General features: G+C 35.3%; 1 pseudogene across 1 annotated transcript in view; it reads right to left on the minus strand.

The window, feature by feature from the left end:
- Positions 1-19,026, minus strand: part of LOC143238282 (uncharacterized) — a 38,878-nt pseudogene extending 19,852 nt beyond the window's left edge. Inside the window, exon 1 of the transcript XR_013020497.1 lies at positions 18,417-19,026. The product of XR_013020497.1 is annotated as an uncharacterized LOC143238282 (transcript). The remainder of the gene's footprint in view (positions 1-18,416) is intronic.
- Positions 19,027-19,524: the final 498 nt, after the last annotated feature.

A 19,524-nucleotide genomic window follows, 5' to 3' on the forward strand; every position in this document is an offset into this window, starting at 1 on the left:
TACTGGATTATAGCAAATATATATACGCAGATCCCTTTGTGTAGTGTAGCGAAAATTCTGAAACAAACAAAATCATAGCAGCTTGCTTTCTGAGGAACTATTAACACTTTACTTTCTACAGAAACACTTGTGTTAATCACACTGTAACTTGTGTTAATCACACTGTAATAGGACAATGTTGCCCTTGTAACTCCTTCCTCCATCAGTGATCCTGTTCAACCTAATGATCATGATTACGCACTGTTGCCCGACACCACAGTTTCCATGGTAATAAGCTCCTGCGAAGGATGATAAAATTACTCAAAAATCACGCATCTTGCATTTTTGTAAATGTTCCACTGCAGCGGAAGTCAGCTTCCCAAACGACGTTTAAGCATACCAAATGAGTTGGAGCTGTCTCAGGAGAATTATCAGGGATGTAGAATCAAATACCATATTAATATATATATATATAGACACACACACACAAAGAGAGAGAGCTGTAATGTATTTATGTGGCTAAAAGTTTCCAGTCTTTTAGTTTGCCAATTCCAATTCCTTGTTTATTGTCTCGTTTACAGAACCTTGAGATATGCCTAACTTTATCTCAATGAGTTTGTGAGTCAGAGAATTCTCTGCCGTAACTATATCCTCAACTCTTGAGAATCACTGCTGTCCTAAATGTCGTACTATGCGAGTTTTTTCCGCTTCCACTGAGAATGTTAAAGATTCCTTTCGAATATGACTATATCGTTTAACAATCTTATCTTCTTATGTTAATAATTTTATACAGAAAGTTATTTCATATATGTTCCAGACATAGCCTATCGATGGCGGTATTGCACTGTCGAGTAATAGAGAATTTGCTGCGAACATATATATATATATTAAGCACGTCAGTCTCTTCTGATGCCTCAGATTGCACGTGCAGACATATGTCACTATATTAGCATACACACGTAGTTCATATAATACACGATTAACCCTTTGTATTAATACATTCCAATATTACTAGCTTATTGGTAAAATCACATTTATAACTTTCTACAACACTATTATACACAAATCAATGGCTTTACTAAGGTAAACAGTTTTTTATTCGTACATAGTCCTTGTAAATAAATTTATTTAAATTATGCTTCTAATTATTTTTCCTGAAAGCTATTTTTACGAAGCCCGAGTTTCATATAAGCTATAATTATTAGAAAAGGTAATTTTTTAGAAGCACAGGAACAGTGAATTTACCATGAGCTATAATAATGTTACTTTATTTACTGTATACTAAAATAAGTATTTAAGAATTAAGCTTACGAACACCCCAAGTCTTTAATTTTTTATTTTTTATTTAAGTATCTCAGCTTAAATTTGTTACTTTAATACAATGACAAATCCAGGCGTGGTCTGTTGGTTAACATGTCCGGAGAGTTAGAATTCAAAATTTACGAGCCCTTGCTACAAAAACGTACTTCGCACTAAATAAAAGTGCGTTTATTCATTATAACCTGATCAATGAGTAGAAGAAAAAAAATGACATTATTGGTATTGATGATGTAGGGGCGCTAAGATCGTTATCGTACGAAAACGAGTTTACGCTGAATTTCCAAGAAAGTGGTGATACTTAGAAAGATGGTGTTTTTATTACATGAAAAGATTCCGTATACTTATTAACCTTTAAGGCATAAAGAATAAACTGAAATTACTTGACCGAAATGTCATATATTCTAAACAGGGGTTTATGTAGGTGGATTTCTTCATAATTGTGTGAAACCTGATACTAACAACACTGACCATAGCATGTATTGCAGTATACGCTTGTAAATAAATAAATTTCAGTTATATCGTTTTCTTAACTTATCTATCTACTTCAATAAACACAGACTATAATATAACACAATACTCGATCTGCTCTCATACAATTACATAGTTGTCACAGGCAAAATACCTCTGTAAACACCGTATCAAGTCACAGCCACATTCTACTTTCGAAATAGTGATAAACAGTTTATCTCCACGAGGGTATAATTCATGAAGGAATTAGAATGTTAAAGAACTATCTTAGGCCACCACATAAAAATGTTTTCACCATCTGGCTCTCTGCTACGTTATTCAAATATAGTCGTAAGATCTACGATTCTATTTTAAAACTAACTTATTTTTCGTTAATTACTAATATATTTCGATGATTATTTAGCTGATAGAAAAAATATATAATTATAACAGAAAGACGCTCTCTTTGGATTGTTCTCTCTCTATGTTTGTTTGTTTTTAATTTCGTACAAAGTTACACGAGCGTTATCTGCTCTAGCCGTCCCTTGGGCTACAATTTAACCAACGAAGAGTTGGATTGACCGTAAAATTATAACGCCTCCACGGCTAGCATGTTTTAATGAGACGGGGATTTGAACCCGCAACCCTCAGATGACGAGTTGAACGCTTTAGCCCACCTGGCCATACTGGGCTACTCTCTCTCACTCCATGTTTCTTCTCAGTAAGTTAGTTTTTCTCGCACCTAGTACTTAAAGGAAAACTTTCTTGAAAAGCCATCAGGCTGACAAATAAATATTATACACTTTTCACAGTCACATGAAAATAACAAAAAATATCATGTATATATTATATTGTTTTAGATTTTATTTCGTTTCTCGCAAAATAATCGTGAACATTCTTTACACACTTAGTAACCATGTTTTGTTTTTTATGAGATATTTACACAAAGCTTTGCACCCTAGAGTTACGCATTACTCATTTTCATATGCGTACTTCTTTTTTGCTGTTGTTCGAAAAATGACCACACAAACCTATTGTCTGTACATGCCTCAGTGTCTGCCTGCGCCACGCAAATCAGGTATTCTGTGTCAGTTGTATATTATTAACAGCTCAAAGCTTCCAGTTGAAAGGACAAAATTGCAAGCAGACAAGAACAAAGCCTGAGTCCCGCAGCTTTTTCTTTCTTTCCATTATCATTATTTTTTTGAATATGTGTACGTTTAAGAAACGGTAAAGGGACGTTTCTTTCAGCATGTGGGGCTCCAAGCCCCGTCTGTTGTTGAGTATCGACGTGCGTATCGCGATAGAAGTTTAGAACATCGTCCTTCCTCGGTACTAAGCTCGCCAGCTATACACTTATTTAGATTAAGGGGAACGTGTATGACAGGTGACAGTGCACGAGCTAGCACGAGGCCTTAATCTCCAGGCATGTTCTTTCTCTTCCTTTTTTTGTCCAACGGTAAAAATTTGCCCGTATGAAATGGATGACAAAGCAGCTGCTTGCTCTTGCCGTGTGGGAGGCCTGCTGCTCAACACGATCCTGTCCCTATAAGGTATTATACAATAGCAATTATGAGACCTGTGGACTTTGTGAAGAACCCAATCTTGCAGCTGCCGAATTTTCAGGCCATATACCTGCAAGCGCTTTATAAAATTCACCTGGCAAATTAATCACGTGATTCTGAACAGCACTTAAAAGTCCGTTACAAAGTTTTAATTTCGTCTTACGTTTCAGTATTTGTTCTCATACTTCAAGATTTAATCTCGTTTAAACTTGGCTTGGTTTAAAAAGAACAAAACAATTACAGTGGATTAATGTTTTTTATTCTTGTTTTTTATCACTATATCTTTCTGTTTTAGTACCATACCCTACGCGAGTTATATTTCTGAATGTTAAATGTTTTAAACAGAGTATACATCTTTCTTTTCACCTGAAATATCGGTTCTCCAGTGAGTCTCCAAGTCTTAGTTATATTAACTTACAATTATGGGTGTAACATACAACTTCTATGAATAAACTGTTTCTTGTTGTTTTTTTTAACTAAACCCTAAAATCGATTATATGATGTGTGAGGGTTGAGGTACATTAAAATTACGCTTTGTAAAGTTTGATCTGCAAATTAAACCCTACAGGTTGGTCCAGTATAGATGATAATCGTCGTATGCCTCCAACTTGAAAAAAAGGAAAATAAAATAAATAATGATGCTTGCCCCTCGTCCAAAAACAGCAAATTAAGGGCATCTCTTAAATCACTTTCCGTAATCTCTTGTTGTTTGTTGCTCTACATTACGCTTTCCTTTTACAAATAGCAGCACTGTAAGTAACTTTCACTCCCAGAATCCACTCTTCTGAAACTTATGGCGAATAAGAATTTACAAGAAAAACAATATATATATAAAACTTTTCCTAATAATGGATACATTCTATTTTAATAATAGCGGCGATGAGGTTAAATATATTTTCGAAGGAAAGGAAAACGTTTACACCATCATTTACATTGATTAATAGCGGTGTATATATTTATATAATCTATCCCAGTGTTCTTAGGTAAAAGAGTATCAAAAGATTTAGCGTTGGGTGATGATGATGATGACTAGCTGCTTTCCTCCTTGTTTGTTTGTTTTTCACTTTCGCGCAAAGCTACACGAAGGCTATACGCCCTAGCCGTCCCTAATTTAACCAACTTTTGAGTTACTGTTTTTACCAACGAATAGTAGATTGACCGTCACATTATAACGCTCTCACGGCTGAAAGGGCGATTATGTTTGGGGTGACGGGAATTCGAACCTGCGACCTTTAGATTGCGCGTCGAGAGTCCCAAAACCACCTAGCCATGCCAGGCCTCTTTTCCCTTAGTCTTTCATGCTAAATTAGGGATTTGGTTTGTTTTTATTTTTATTGGCTGAGGAGTGAGTGTCATCTTCTGATGATAGGCCAGACACTCCACCTCGCGCTGGAATAGAATGACAAAATTTTCATCTTCATTTCTCTTCATCGTAAAAAAAAAAAAGAAAAAAAAAGTTAAAATTGTTCAAGGTTTGCTGAGATTAACGTCAGTGTTACATCTGTGCTCTTACTGTTGTAGAAAAAACTTAGTCCAGTTTATCTTTATATCATTAGAAAAAACAATTAATATTCCGTTTAATATTAATTAAGATGCTAGATTTCATTATTTTCATGAACTGTCACTTAAATAAATCCGTTTTCCACTGTTTTTAATTGTCTGTCATCTTGAAGAGTACTCGCTTGTTTTCGTATCTAGCCTTCGGCAAGAAGAGAGAATAGCGTGTGTTAAGCACGCGCCTAGAAACAAAGACAGGTGCTAAGCGACCTGTTGTTTTGCCTCATAGTTTTATGGTTATTATAATGAGCATTCGGAACTAAACTAATTTTACGAGTGCTTGCACTTCTCTATTCTCCATCAACTTCATAGACATTGTCTCGTCATACACCATATGCTTTGATATCATTATCATTTTTTAACTGCTATTTATTCGTATCACCGTAGGAGGGCAGGACCATCTAATATCCATGTTAAACTGATGAAATTTTCACTGCTATCATAAAAAGCGAGATTATACGCCGCTTTGAGGAAGAGAAAATGGCAATTAAGAGATGGCCTATAGTACTGGATAAAAGATTCTTCTAAATATATCATTATAATACGCCATCTTGAAAACAAAACAAAGAAGACATTCATGGAAACATGTTTAATTCTCATTTTGTTTGTGTTTTAGATTTAATTTCCAAAATTATTTGCGATTACAACACTATATTAATTTTTATTTAGTTACAAATCGAAGAGTGGATAATTTGAAATATATGGAAAATATTCAAATTATATTTAATGTTCTATTTTTACAGAGCCTCCCAGCGGCACAGTGGTGTATCTGCACACTTAATGCTAAAAACCAGGTTTCGATACCCGTGGTGGGTAGAGCAAAGATAGCTCATTGTGTAGCTTTGTGCTTAAATTCTAATTTTCTTTTTACAGAAAAGGAGGGGAAATGGTTTTTCTTTAATGTTTCATATGTTTTCAATTAGAATATTATTTTTAAAGCTACTTCCAGCATTAACAATTATATAGTCGAACAAAGCGAGAAAACAGCATTTAGTGTTAAGTATTTTGATTTTCTAAACTGACGTTTTTTATTCTGTTTAAATATGTGCTGACCACTTCTGAAATTCTATTGTTACTGTCCTGTTTTAAATTTATTTTGATCCCCTTTAAAATCGAGTCCTTTATTTTTTTGTGCGTGATATAATGCAATAACTTGAAGACGGTGCCTAACTTAGACAAAAATTAACATGGTGATATTGAACGATGTTTACAACAGACCTTTCAAAAGAAAACTCTCCCTCTCGTTCTTATATAAGATAGACAAAATGGGACACTTTTTTATATGTAGGCAATAAGAAATAATGAATACAACAGGAAGATATGTACAGAGATAAAAAAAGAAAGTGCTAATGTATTTTTTATATTATAATGATGTATAATGCTAAATAGTTTTAATAAATTCTACATTTTATTTTATCTTGTGATAATCAAAGCATGACTTCAATCCTCTCATCTGGAGTTACACAAATGGGAATTTGAACGAACTCGTTTTAGTACTCCTTAAAATACCAAAGTATTATGAGTAGGATAAATTATTTAAGTCTGAATACCTCTCAATAAAAGAACTAGTACATCTCTTAACTTACATTGAGACTGTGGGTCTTGGTTTTACATTGATCTAGAATAGTGCCATCTAGCGGGTAAAATAGTAGCCTTTAAAGTTTGAAGACGACTTGAATAGGTAATGCAGAATATCTTATTACAAGTTTTACGCAGTAATAAACGTTGTCTCAAAGTAGGTTCCTCATCATTATGCAAATTTGGTTTCATCACGTTGATTAGTTGAAACTGTGTAAGTCTTTCTTATACTATATATATCTTTCGAAGCATAATTCTTGACTCGTCCACCATCGTAAACTAAGCAACAACATTTAAACTTTGTAACTTAAATATAAAAACTGTCAGAAGGAGGAATAATATTCCCTTCCTTAGACATTGCCGCCCTAAACGTTTAATTCCAAACTTTGTGAAAATCAAGTTATCCGAACACTTAAATTAGTTGTGAAATATTATCCATAACTAGTAGAGAAGATTAAAAAAAACAACAACAAACGAACAAACTCTGAACTCTAAGTATCCAGAAGTCGACTACTTAAAAAAAACAAACAGAAATTAGAATGTTTTATGTGGAATAAACCTTTTCGAAACATTGTGCATTTGTATTTTATTAAGCTTGTTATAATTACGATTGTAATAATTACTCACTCCCACTTAATTGTCTCAAACGGCCCGACATGGCCAGGTAGTTAAGGCGCTCGACTTCTAATCTGAGGGTCGCGGATTTGAATCTCCGTCCCTCCAAACATACTTACTCTATCAGCCATGGAAGCGATATAAAATAAAGGTTAATCCCACTCTTCTTTGGTAAAAAAGTAGCCCAAGAATTGGTGGTGGGTGGTGGTGAATAGCTGTCTTCCCTCTAGTCTGATACTGCTAAATTAGGGACGGCTAGTGCAGATGGCCCTTATTTAGCTTTGCAAGAAATTCAAAACACACATACTGTCGCAAAGTAGGTTCCTCGTTATAAATAAATGGTGATTTTTACACAAAGAAACTTGACCCTTAAATGAACTCAGTCTGTAGCATTTAATAATTAAGGTATGTACATATAATTTAATAATTAAGTGTTAATTTCCTTGTTCTTCAATAATCCAAGAGAGAGGTAACACTTATGAAATCATAACAACGATATACATACTTATGAAGCCGTACTAAAAACAATAAAAAGTACTGAAACTTCGTTAATTACGATACAATAAAACTAACTATTTTCAGTTTTTAATGAATTTTTAAAGTTTATAGACAAACAGACACGAATTCTGGTGGATTCAATATGCGTTTCATTTTGTTTCTGGAATTGCTAAAAGAATTTCGGTTTATTTAATCTCAAATTTTCATGTCTGCAATGGAACGCCACAAATAAATATATATGTGTTTGCAGTTATTTTTGCTCTGACATTTTCTCTTTCAACAAGTGCCCCAGCTGCCGCACACGCGTGCGCAGTGTTACGACAGAATATATGGCGCTGGTTAAAGCGTGTGATTCTTTACGTATTGTATCCTATCCGCCTACGTGCCAGTAAATTGATATAGGATTACATTACATTTTTTACTGCCTCTGAAAACTTCAAGAATTTATATTTTGTTATAACCCGCTTACCTTTCGCAACATTTGTACTTTTTCGTTATATACAAGTTGCAATGTAAAGCTAAAAAAAGGAAAAATAGAAAGAAGAACAGATAACTTTGTGTTTTTATTAAATCTAACGATAATGACTAATTATAAAGAAAAAAATTATATCAACTCTTCACGTACTTCTGTATTACAAAAACATATATTTCTACAACTAAAACTTTAAACATTGTATATTAAAAAACCAAAACAAATAACACTTGTCCCAGGTAGATGTGATTGGAATATTTGCAGAGATAGTGAACTATTCACTTTGTAGGATACCTGAAACTTAAACTTATTTTCATGAAGTCTGTTGTTTCGTAGCTCAACAGTGAAAGGTTAAGGTTTTTGTATTTATTTTCTATCGTACTTAACAAGTTAAAAATTGTGATAATCAGAAATTTACTGGTTCAACTCTTAATATTTTTACCTTCTTCTTTAAAGTTAGGATCACATTTGAAGTTAAAAACGTTGCTGATTAAATAGCACAATGATTTGATTTCTCAGATGTTATTACGTCACCAAGACAAAATGTCTAAATAGCTTCTCATACACTTAATGCCGGTTTTGACTCCTAACTCAAGTTACGACACGTATTAGTTGATATGTACTACATTTCTTTAGAAATAAATTTTCTGTTTTTCCTCAATAAATATATATTTATAAGATTACATGAGTAACTGGCATAACACGAAAAACGTGTGTTATTAGTCAAGTTTGAATTATGGTCCACTTGCCCATGGTGTTTCTGGAATATCTGAATCATTCATAAGGATATCTCGATTAAAGTGTGCAATCTAAATAAAAATCCTGACCTTTCTTCTGGTCAAATATTTTGTGCATATAATAATTAGTAAGTGTTTAAAACTTTTTTTAAAGCAACAATTCACTTCTCAGTTAACAAGGTTATATTAACTAACTTTTAGATACCACAGTTGACAGCGTATTATTAATATCTTACTTCAAAGTGACTTTACGCACATAAAAAAATAAACGTGAATGCATAAATAGTTTAGACTTTAGAGGTCTGGAGAGGCAGAGATGGACCAAAAGGTCCTTTCTTGTCCCTAAACATTACATTATTATTTTATCATTTTAAACAATTTGCAATAATACTACTTTACAAAAGTCATATTACAACTTTTGTCCCACACTATCCGAAACTTGTAATCATTCTAAGCTAGTAAATATAACCTTGTTAATAGTAGTGTCAATTACTATTTATACAAAAAAATATATGTATTTTAATTTACCACTTAGTTAATATTAGGATTTGCATAATAGCTGCATTAGAGGAAAAATTAATCTTATTTTTTCTTTTATATTGCTTATTTTAATTGAGATATTTTCATAAAAGAATGAAATATTCTAAAAACAGGTTTATACGTTTTCTTTCATAAAAAAAACAAAAACGTTTGTGTGTTTTGTGAATTTCGCGCAAAGCTACTCGAGGGCTATCTGCGCTAGCCGTCCCAAATAGAGTAGTGTAAGACTAGAGGGAAGGCCAACTCTTGGGCTACTCTTTTACCAACTAACAGTGGGATTGACCGTCACATTATAACGCCCCCACGACTGAAAGGGTGAGCACGTTTGGTGCGAAAAAAAAAAGACAGAGATATAGTATTATTTATTTAACCGCGCCATCTAGTGACATGTAAATAAAGTGACGGTACTAAGGAAGTTACCTTTTCCGAGCTGTGAAGAAAGCAACAAAAGTTATTACTCAAGTGATTGAATAAGATGTAATAATCATTTTACCAATCGATATCGACAGACGAGAATATTTGGGATGGAAAGTGAAAACGCTGTCAATTATTCATAATAATGGTCTAAACAAAAAGTTAACGTAACGAAAAAGTAATGTGCCTTTATGTGTTGTCTCTGAAATACTGGACGTTAGTTACCGTGAATGTCCTTTCGTAGCATCCAAGTGTCATAAAAGATAAGATTGCGTTCGTGTTTTGTAATTAAATACAAAGCTACACAAAAGGCTACCACTGCTCTGTTCACCACGGTTATAGTGTTACATATATAGTCACATTGGGCTATCTGCTGAGTCCACCGAGGGAAATCGAACCCCTGATTTTAGCATTGTAAATCCATAGACTCACCTCTGCACTAGCGGGGAACCAACGGGTACAGAAAACCGGTTTCTAGTATTGTAAGTCTGTAGACATACGAGGGCTGTTCAAAAAATACGCGGACTGCCGTCATAAAACAAAATGTACTTTATTTAGAAGTTACAGATCTGGAACCCCTTCAAAGTACTCTCCTCCCCAACGCACACACTTATCCCAACGGTGTTTCCACTTGTTGAAACAGTCCTGGTACGCTTCTTTTTGTAATGTCCTCCAGCTCCTTCGTCGCATTTGCCTTAATCTCGGGAATTGTCTCAAATCTTCTTCTTTTCAAGGGTCTTTTGAGTTTGGGGAACAAGAAAAAATCGCAAGGAGCAAGGTCAGGTGAGTAGGGGGTGTGGGGAAGAACAGTGATCGAGTGTTTGGCCAAAAAACTCACGAGTTCTGAGGCACAAATTTCGCAGCAACGCGGTGCATCTTCAATTTTTCGGTCAAAATCTCGTAACAAGATCCAACTGATATCCCACACTTTTCAGCAAGCTCCCTGACAGTCAGACGTCGATTTGCCCGCACCAGGGTGTTGATTTTGTCGACGTGTGGGTCGTCAGTTGACGTGGAAGGACGTCCAGGACGCTCATCATCTTCAATGGACTGTCGACTATCCTTAAAACGTTCATGCCACTTGAAACATGCCGTACGATTCATAGCAACATCACCGTAAGCCGTGTTAAGCATAGCAAAAGTTTCAGTCGCAGATTTTCCAAGTTTAACACAAAATTTCACAACAAGTCGTTGCTCCTTCAGGTCATTCATTCTGAAATCCGCTAAACGAAAAATCGCACTTTACTTAAAACCGCGTAGCTAATACACAAATGAAGATATCTGCAATCGGGAAATGGCGTCGTAATCAGCTGATCTGTGCAAACCTAGCGACACCAAGCGGATTCCCCTGGAACCAACTGGAGCCGCGCAATTCAAACAGTCCGCGTATTTTTTTTAACAGACCTTGTACGACTGTGCTACTGGGAGGAAAAACATGAGAAAGATCGCTGGAAGATTGAAATGTTTGATTTCAAGGTTTACTTACAACAAATTGCTAATGAAACAGAACTTTTTTACATTATTCAAAGCAATTTGATTACATCGTGAATCTTTAAAAAGCAATTTACGTATTTTATATATGTTTAGCAGATTTGTCTGTCTGTAATTATTAACATTAAATTACAAGTTATTGCAGGGAACTCGCTCATCGTATTGCGATGAACTTTAGTAAAGAAACTCAAGTACCCCCGGAATTTAAGTGGATAACCAGCAAGATTAATATATATATATATACACATCTTATAACACCGTAATGGTCCACAGGAATTAACATGTGTATTTTCAATTATTATAATTAAACACATTTTAATTCCTATGTAGTATAATATGTATATATATATATTTCTTATTCTTATTTTTCAATTAATTTTTTCTTCTTCTTTACTTTGGAGAACAGTCATCTTCCAACAACTATCTGCAGTCAGTGAAGGGTGATATAGATATGGGATGTTGTAGGTTCGAGCACTCACATCTCGCTCTCCTAATTTCTCTATCTATTGCTACTTCTTTATTTTATTACTTTATGTAAGACTGGCGAACGGAGATTAAGACTGATAAACGGTGTATCCCCATCACAATGTGGGCCCTACTTCCACAGTAACATCCAAAACCTAGGATACATTTTATATCTCACATTATAGTTTTTACCCTGGGATATTTTTAATAAGTGCAGCTTTTTTTTATTATTCTTAATTTATTTTTGTTCCGTCTTGTTTTTAGGTTATAACAAACTAACACACATATATATATACAAATTTATTTTCCCTTCCTCAGAAGATAAAACTGAAAAGGGAATTTGTGACGTTAAGGTCTAATTAATTCCTTGATTGACTGAATAATGAATTAGGTGCAATGTTTTAACATTATTCATACTTTTAAATGAACTTAGGTGATTTAAAATGAATTAATAGGATGAACAGTTCGTGTGATACGGTCATTTTATTTGCCTCCTAGTTATTGTCTTGGTGACTAGTTCTTGAATTTTAATTACACATAATCCGTAGCCCTGCCTGGTGAACGATGCACACTGTAGTACCATCCAGTGAAGCCAAAGAAATAAGTGCTGCACGTGGAGCGGGTACCTTTACTGTCTACTTCCATATCAAACAGTGTTGGTCGTCTGTCTTTCCGTCTGTTAGCTTGACGTAACTAGTTATTATGAGAAACACTTTGAATTAATTTCGATGAAATTTGATAGAGGAACTCGAGTGAATGCTCCAAAGATGGAGTTTAAATGGATAAACAATCAGACAAATTCGAGTTTGGTAACCATTTCAGTTTCTACTATATGAAGCCAACGCCAACCCAGAATGCCATGTATTTCCGGGTGTAGTACAGATATCTTTGATGACTGCTAGTATTTGATAGCCTGCAATGCAAACGACGGACACCGTCTCAACAATCTCACGAAGCCAACAAAATAAGTGCCGTGAGATGAAAGTGTACGATGATGGTGAATTTCACGCAAGGTTCATCGAGAGATATTTGCAGTCTCTAATTTTGAAGTGATAGACTGGAGGGAAGATGACTGGTTAACACCACCCACTGTCTGCTCTTGGACTACTCCATCCCAACGAATAGTAAGATTGGCCATAATTTATAACTCTCCTGCGGCTGAAAGAGTGAGCACTTGGGTGCGGGTTCCATCCGACGACCACTAGGCCATGCCCCAGACCCACAGTTCTATATTTACAAGTAAAGTTACAAATTCTTTCGAACCTTAATTTGTCTGATATTCACGTAGTTTGAATCACTACAATGTCTGCATAGCAGACCTGACGAATTCTGGCATTAACTGAAAGACCTCGTCGGTACTGACCAAAAAAGATACAGTGTGGTTGACATGTTTCTATAGTTTATTTTTAACTTCTGTTAATATGTGCTTATAATGTGTGAAAAAAAGTGTTTTTGCAAACGTTTTTTTTTTTTTTAATTACAAGTACTATTGTTAAATGCTAAATTTTTATATTTAAAATAAAATACATTGCCGGGTCTTGTGCGTTTTTCATTGCTCGCGACCTATTAACTTAACAACCAGCTCTGTAGTTTGAGGGCGTTGGTGGACTATAATATTGACAGTCAACTTACCTTCTCTCTAACCTTCATTAGTTCAAAATTAGGGACAGATATAAGTAGTCAGCCCTTGCCTACGTAGCTTTGCGCAAAATTCAGACAAAAGGAATTAGTGACACGGAGCATGTATCGTACCAGAACTATTAATTTTGATCAATCTATTGAAGAATAACATAACAAAAAGGAAAAAAAAGTCAGACTGACTTTTAAAACATTCTAACATAGATACAGGGATTGAAATTCCTCAGTAATGAACATTATTATTACATGTTGGTGTCGCAATGTGGACTAACTTCATTCAGTAGTGAGTATATATAATTATTGCTTTTGTTTTTTGTTTTGTTAATTTGTATAGAACACTTAGTGTTAAAGCCTAACATGTCCAGGTGAGTTAAGGCGATCGACTCGTAATCTGAGGGTCGCGGGATCGAATTCTCGTCGCACCACACATGCTCGCCCTTTCAGCTGTGACGGTCAATCCCACAATTCGTTGGTAAAACAGTAGTCCAAGAGTTGGTGGTGGGTGGTGACGACTAGATGCCTTCCCTCTAGTCTTACACTGCTAAATTATGGACGGCTAGCGCGGATAGCCCTTGTGTAGCTTTGCGTGAAATTAAAAAAAACACAAACAACAAAAACAAACATTTGGTGTTGGGAAATACATTTGTTAATTCATATAAACTATTACGGTGTTGCAAATTATATTTATTAATTAATATAAACTATTACAGTACTGTAAAATACATTTGTTAATTTACATAAACTATTACGGTGTTGCAAAATATATTTGTTACCTTTTATAGATTGATTTGAATTTCGCGCAAAGCTAAACGAGGGCTGTCTGTACTAGCCGTCCCTAATTTTGCAGTGGAAGACTAGAGGGAAGGCAGCTAGTCATCAACACCCAACGCCAACCTTTGGGCTACTCTTTTAACAACGAATAGTTGGATTGACCGTCACATTATAAGGCTCCCACGGATGAAAGAGTGAGCATGTGACGGAGATTCGAACCCGCGCCCGTTGGATTACGAGTCGATTGCCTTAACCACCTGGCCATGCCGGACCGCTTTTTATAGAGAATTAGTGTGGTTATAATATACAGTTGTAATTGAACCCAGGTTAAGAACCACTGGCTTAGTGTAACACTGCTCTGCTCACTTTCATGTTTAAAAAATATTCTTCACTATTCTGTTCACATTTACAAATTTGCCTTATACGAACGTATTTAGAACTGAGGCAACAGATGGGTAACAAATACGTTGTAATGACGTCATGCTTCGTGTTAGGCTTACTGAAGTAATGCGGTAACGACGACAGTAAGTTATGGAATTTTCTAAATTGTCGAAACTAAATGTTGAAGTTCTGTATCGGATTGCATTAGATTACATTATTGTAAAAAAACATGAGCAAAATAGTAGTTGTTAAAAATAAATAAATCCCAGCATGGATACACTGACAAAATGATGCCTTTATGTTGCTACAAATTTGAAGAACATATATATTTCTTTTGTATAATCAATAACTATATGAAAGATAAAATGTATAATAGGACGATTGTTTGTATACAGTTAAACATAAAGCTACACATTGGGCTATCTGTGCTCTGTTCACCACGGGAATGGAAACCTGGTTTCTAGCGTTATTTGTTTTTTGAATTTCGCGCAAAACTACATGAGGGCTATCTGTGCTAGTCGTCCCTAATTTATCAGTGTAAGACTATAAGTAAGACAGCTAGTCATCACCATCTACCGCCAACTCTTGGGCTACTCCTTTACCAACGAATAGTGGAATTGACCAAATATTATAACGCCGACACGGCTGAAATGGCGAACATGTTTGGTGTAACGGGGATTCGAACCCGCGACCCTCGAATTACGAGTTAAGTGCCTTAACCACCTGGCCACGTAGGGCATACTAGCCGTTATAAATCCACAGATATCCCACTTTGCCATTGGAGGTGTTATAATAAGACGGAAGAGAACTATTTTAAACTTTAATCAGAAATTAGTTATATTCCAATTTGTGTACAATGTAAGATTATCCAGACATGTATTGATATCTAAGTAGCACAATTTTTTATTACAAGCACAAAGTTCGTCTCTTTCAATTTACTTGCAAATAATTAAACACTTTATCCATATATTTTACACACCCATTCAACCACTTACTTGTCTGTCAACTTACCCACCAGCTAACTAAAGTATGTATCTACCACCCATCAGCGAATTACCCGTCCAACTCACAAGGCTTCATCCGTCTGTCCTCGAATGTCAGTTTTTCACAAAGGAATTTACAGACTCATCTTTCTATCAGTTAACCAAACATTTATCAGTTTCCAAAACACCCACTCAACTCAGTTACCAATCAGTCATCCTTACTTCTCGTATCATCACTCTTAGACTCACCTCACCCATTAGCTAGGTTCCCATAATCTAATAACATCTTACATAACCACTCAACCATCAGCTACGTTCCCACTATATAATAACCTCTCACAAAGCCACTCAACCAGTCTTCCATTAGTTAAGTTCCCATCATTTAATATCATCTTACACAATCACTCACCCATCAGCTAAGTTCCCATTGTATAATAACATCTTACACAACCACTCACCTATCTGCTAAGTTCCCGTTGCCTAATAACATCTTACACAACCACTCAACCATCACTTACGTTCCCACTGTTTAACAAGCTCTCACTCGACCATTCAATCACTCACTTATCAGATAAGTTCCCACTATGTAATAACCTCTCACAAAGCTACTCAGTCATTCACTCGCCAGCTAAGTCCCCAATATCTAATAACCTCTCACACAACCATTTAACCAGTCTTCCATTAGTTAAGTTCCCATCATTTAATATTATCTTACACAATCACTCACCTACCAGCTAAGTTCCCGTTGTCTAATAACATTTTACACAACCACTCAACCATCAACTACGTTCCCACTATCTAATAACCTCTCACGCAACCACTCACCTATCAGCTACGTTTCCATTATCTAGTAACATCTTACACAACCACTTACCTATCAGCTACGTTCTCATTATTTCATAACCTCTTACACAAGCACTTACCTATTAGCTACGTTCCCACTGTTTAAGAATTCTCACCCAACCATTCAATCACTCACCTATCAGCTAAGTTTCCACTGTTTTACAACCTCACACTCTCCCACCAGCGAACTAAAATATTTATACCTAATAACTATCTATTCGTCCAAGAATACCTCACTTATTCATCCACCCACACTTGGGGGACCACCAGTTTCTGATGTAATAAACAACCACAGACTATCAATTCAAACACCAGCTAGTTCATGCCCCATACCCACTTTAACCACGAACGAAACTCTTCTTAAGTTTTACACCCATCTACTTGTTAGTTAACCGAGTAAGATACACATTCCATAACTTGTAACACATCCACGAATCAACTAAGTATTCATCCAGTGTCTTTCTACACGACCATGTACCCATTCTTGACCTAGGTCGTAACGTCTCCCAATACAGATATTTTTTTATTTACCTCTAGGTAACTATCTATGCTGTATTCTTGCTGCCTTTGTTCCAGCTAAATTGCAATAAGATTTATCTCCCGTGGAATGATTCACATCCATCGATGTGTATGTGTACTTTTCTTCTTGAATATTGCACTAATGTTTCTCTGATCAAGTACAACCCTACTAATGTATAGTGTCTCAAATCGTGAGGGTGTACTTTTCTCTTTGTTGAACAGAGCAACGTACTTTGTTTTTAAAATAAACAGTTATTTTTCATTGTCTGTATTGATAGAAGTACGTGCTTTTTAATTTAAGGGTTAACTGGTACAGACGATTGAGGTAAAACTGTCTGTTGTTGATTTGTCAACAACAAATAGGCTTAACTTATTTTGGATACACCGATATCACCTATGAAAAACTATGTACTGGATTTGTGTTTACATATTACCGCAACTTACAACTACACTGGATTTGCGTTTACGTGCTACAGCAATATACAACAATGTACTGGGCTTGCATTTATACACCACTGCAACCTACAACAATGAACTGGATTTGTGTTCACATACCACTACAACATATAACCATATACTGGACTTGTGTTTACATACCACCGCAACATATAACTATTTACTGGATTTACATACATTTTTCACGGCAATATATAACTATATACGGGACTTGTGCTTACATATTACTCAACATACAACTATATACTGGACTTGTGTTTGCATATCATTGCAATATAGAACTATTTATTGGATTTTTGTTTACAATACTCTACAATACACAACAATGTGCTGAACTTGCATATACATATTACTGCAACATGCAACTATGTACTGGACTTGTGGTTACATAAGATTTAATTAAATAGACTTTATGCACTGGGCTAGCAAGCGTTCACGCAGGTTTAATGAAAAAACGATTTTCTAGGCTAATGCAATTTAGAAGCACATTCCGGAAATCTATTGTAACTTATCATTTAAGCATGTTACATTCTGTACTATAGAGGTTCTGTAACCTCACAAGTTACCTCATTTACTCGAGTCAATAAAGTGTTCAAAGGTTTTGAAAGGTTCTTCTAAAGACGCCATAAATTATGACTTTTTGCAGAGTCGATTGTTTCATGCCAAAAAGGTATACATAAAGATATTTTCTGTTGTTTAGGCTAAGACGAGTTGAAATTGAAGTCTTTCGGAATCAGTACGAGTGAAATGAAAAATAAATATTAAGAGAAGTCGTAGCACGCACGTGTCGAAAGTGTACATAAAAGTGTTCGAATAAATGTTTTATTGAAAGTGCCGACACATTTCTCAGGAAGTTCTAATTGAATGGTGTACGGTAAAGACGTGCCAATATATGTTATTGGGATATTAGGTTTTAGAGTATGTTTCAAAGTTGGATAATCAGATTGCGTTATTAAATTAATAATGTGTTGAAGAGTTATCTCTGTATGTGTTAAATGGATATTATCAAAGTCGAAGTACAAGTAAAACGTATTGTAAAAAAAAAAAAAAAGTCCATTTCCGTTACATCCGCATTTCTACCTCTTCTTTTATAACTAAATTTATAAGTTCCTATTAACAGATAAAAATAAAATTATTAGTTTTTTACCTTTTTCTTCTCTCGGCCATTTTTCTTTTCTGCTCTTATCTGAAGGAAGCGACGAAGAAAAAGAAACAAGTCTTGTGTTTTGGTCCTACACCTTCGGACTCCATATTGTGTCAGGAAAGCCAGCCATGAGCCCAGAGATGTGATCAAAGGGGGAGCAACTCTTATACAGTGATGATTAGTGGTTAAAAATATATTATACGTGCATACGTGTGCTGATACTTTTTCTGACGCAAAAACGTTTGGGGAAGATAAACAAACGAGATACGGGAATCAGAAGTGTTTCAACATTTTGAGTAATTCTTTCTGTGACAAAGCTAAAACTTGCTAACTTGCTCCCGGTTAACGGACTAGCAGCCTGTTTAATGAGCAGACGGCGTCGCCGGGAAAGCAGCTAGCTCCTGCTTATCGATCGCCACATTTGCGCGGGGATCGTCTGTTAGAATGCACGTGGTAGTTCCAGAGTTTGCACGCGTGTTGGTAGTGGCTCGTGCATAGCAACGTGCATTGGGTGTACGATGTGCTACACGAAGACGTCACTACAATATAGACTGTTTTTGATTTGTTTACTCGAAAATCAGGGATTCCTGACGTCATAACATATAGGTGAAACATTTTATGCTAGGGGTTTAATAACAAAATATGTTCGATCAGGTGAAATGCCATAGAAACAATAAAAAAGCTATTAATAAACGTAATTTCGTGTTTTCACATTTATAAATGCTATGTAGAAAATTATTGATAAAATAGAAAACATACAAATGCCTAATATAAAAATTTTCAACGCATGTGCATCACATGAAATGTAGAAAAAAAGGTTTTCTTTTATGAATTTATATTAATCACGAGAGGAAGACAGCATTTAGCTCGAGAAATAATTAAGCTAACGAAACCAACTCTCGACTGAAAATATTACTCTGCACAATGTTGTGTTTGTTTTTAAGTGTTGTGATTATTAAAGACGTCCCATTAGGTTTTGCAACATACTCTTAAAGCGTTTATAGGTATTGTTTCTTCTAAACTGTTTTAATTTTACTTAGTCATATAAGTACATTTTTTTACGTTGAGGGTTAGACAAGCAGGTAGTGAGATAGATAAGGGCTAGACAAGC

Source organism: Tachypleus tridentatus, chromosome 13 (genome assembly GCF_004210375.1).
Source record: "Tachypleus tridentatus isolate NWPU-2018 chromosome 13, ASM421037v1, whole genome shotgun sequence".
NCBI classification, from domain to species: Eukaryota; Metazoa; Arthropoda; class Merostomata; order Xiphosura; family Limulidae; genus Tachypleus; species Tachypleus tridentatus.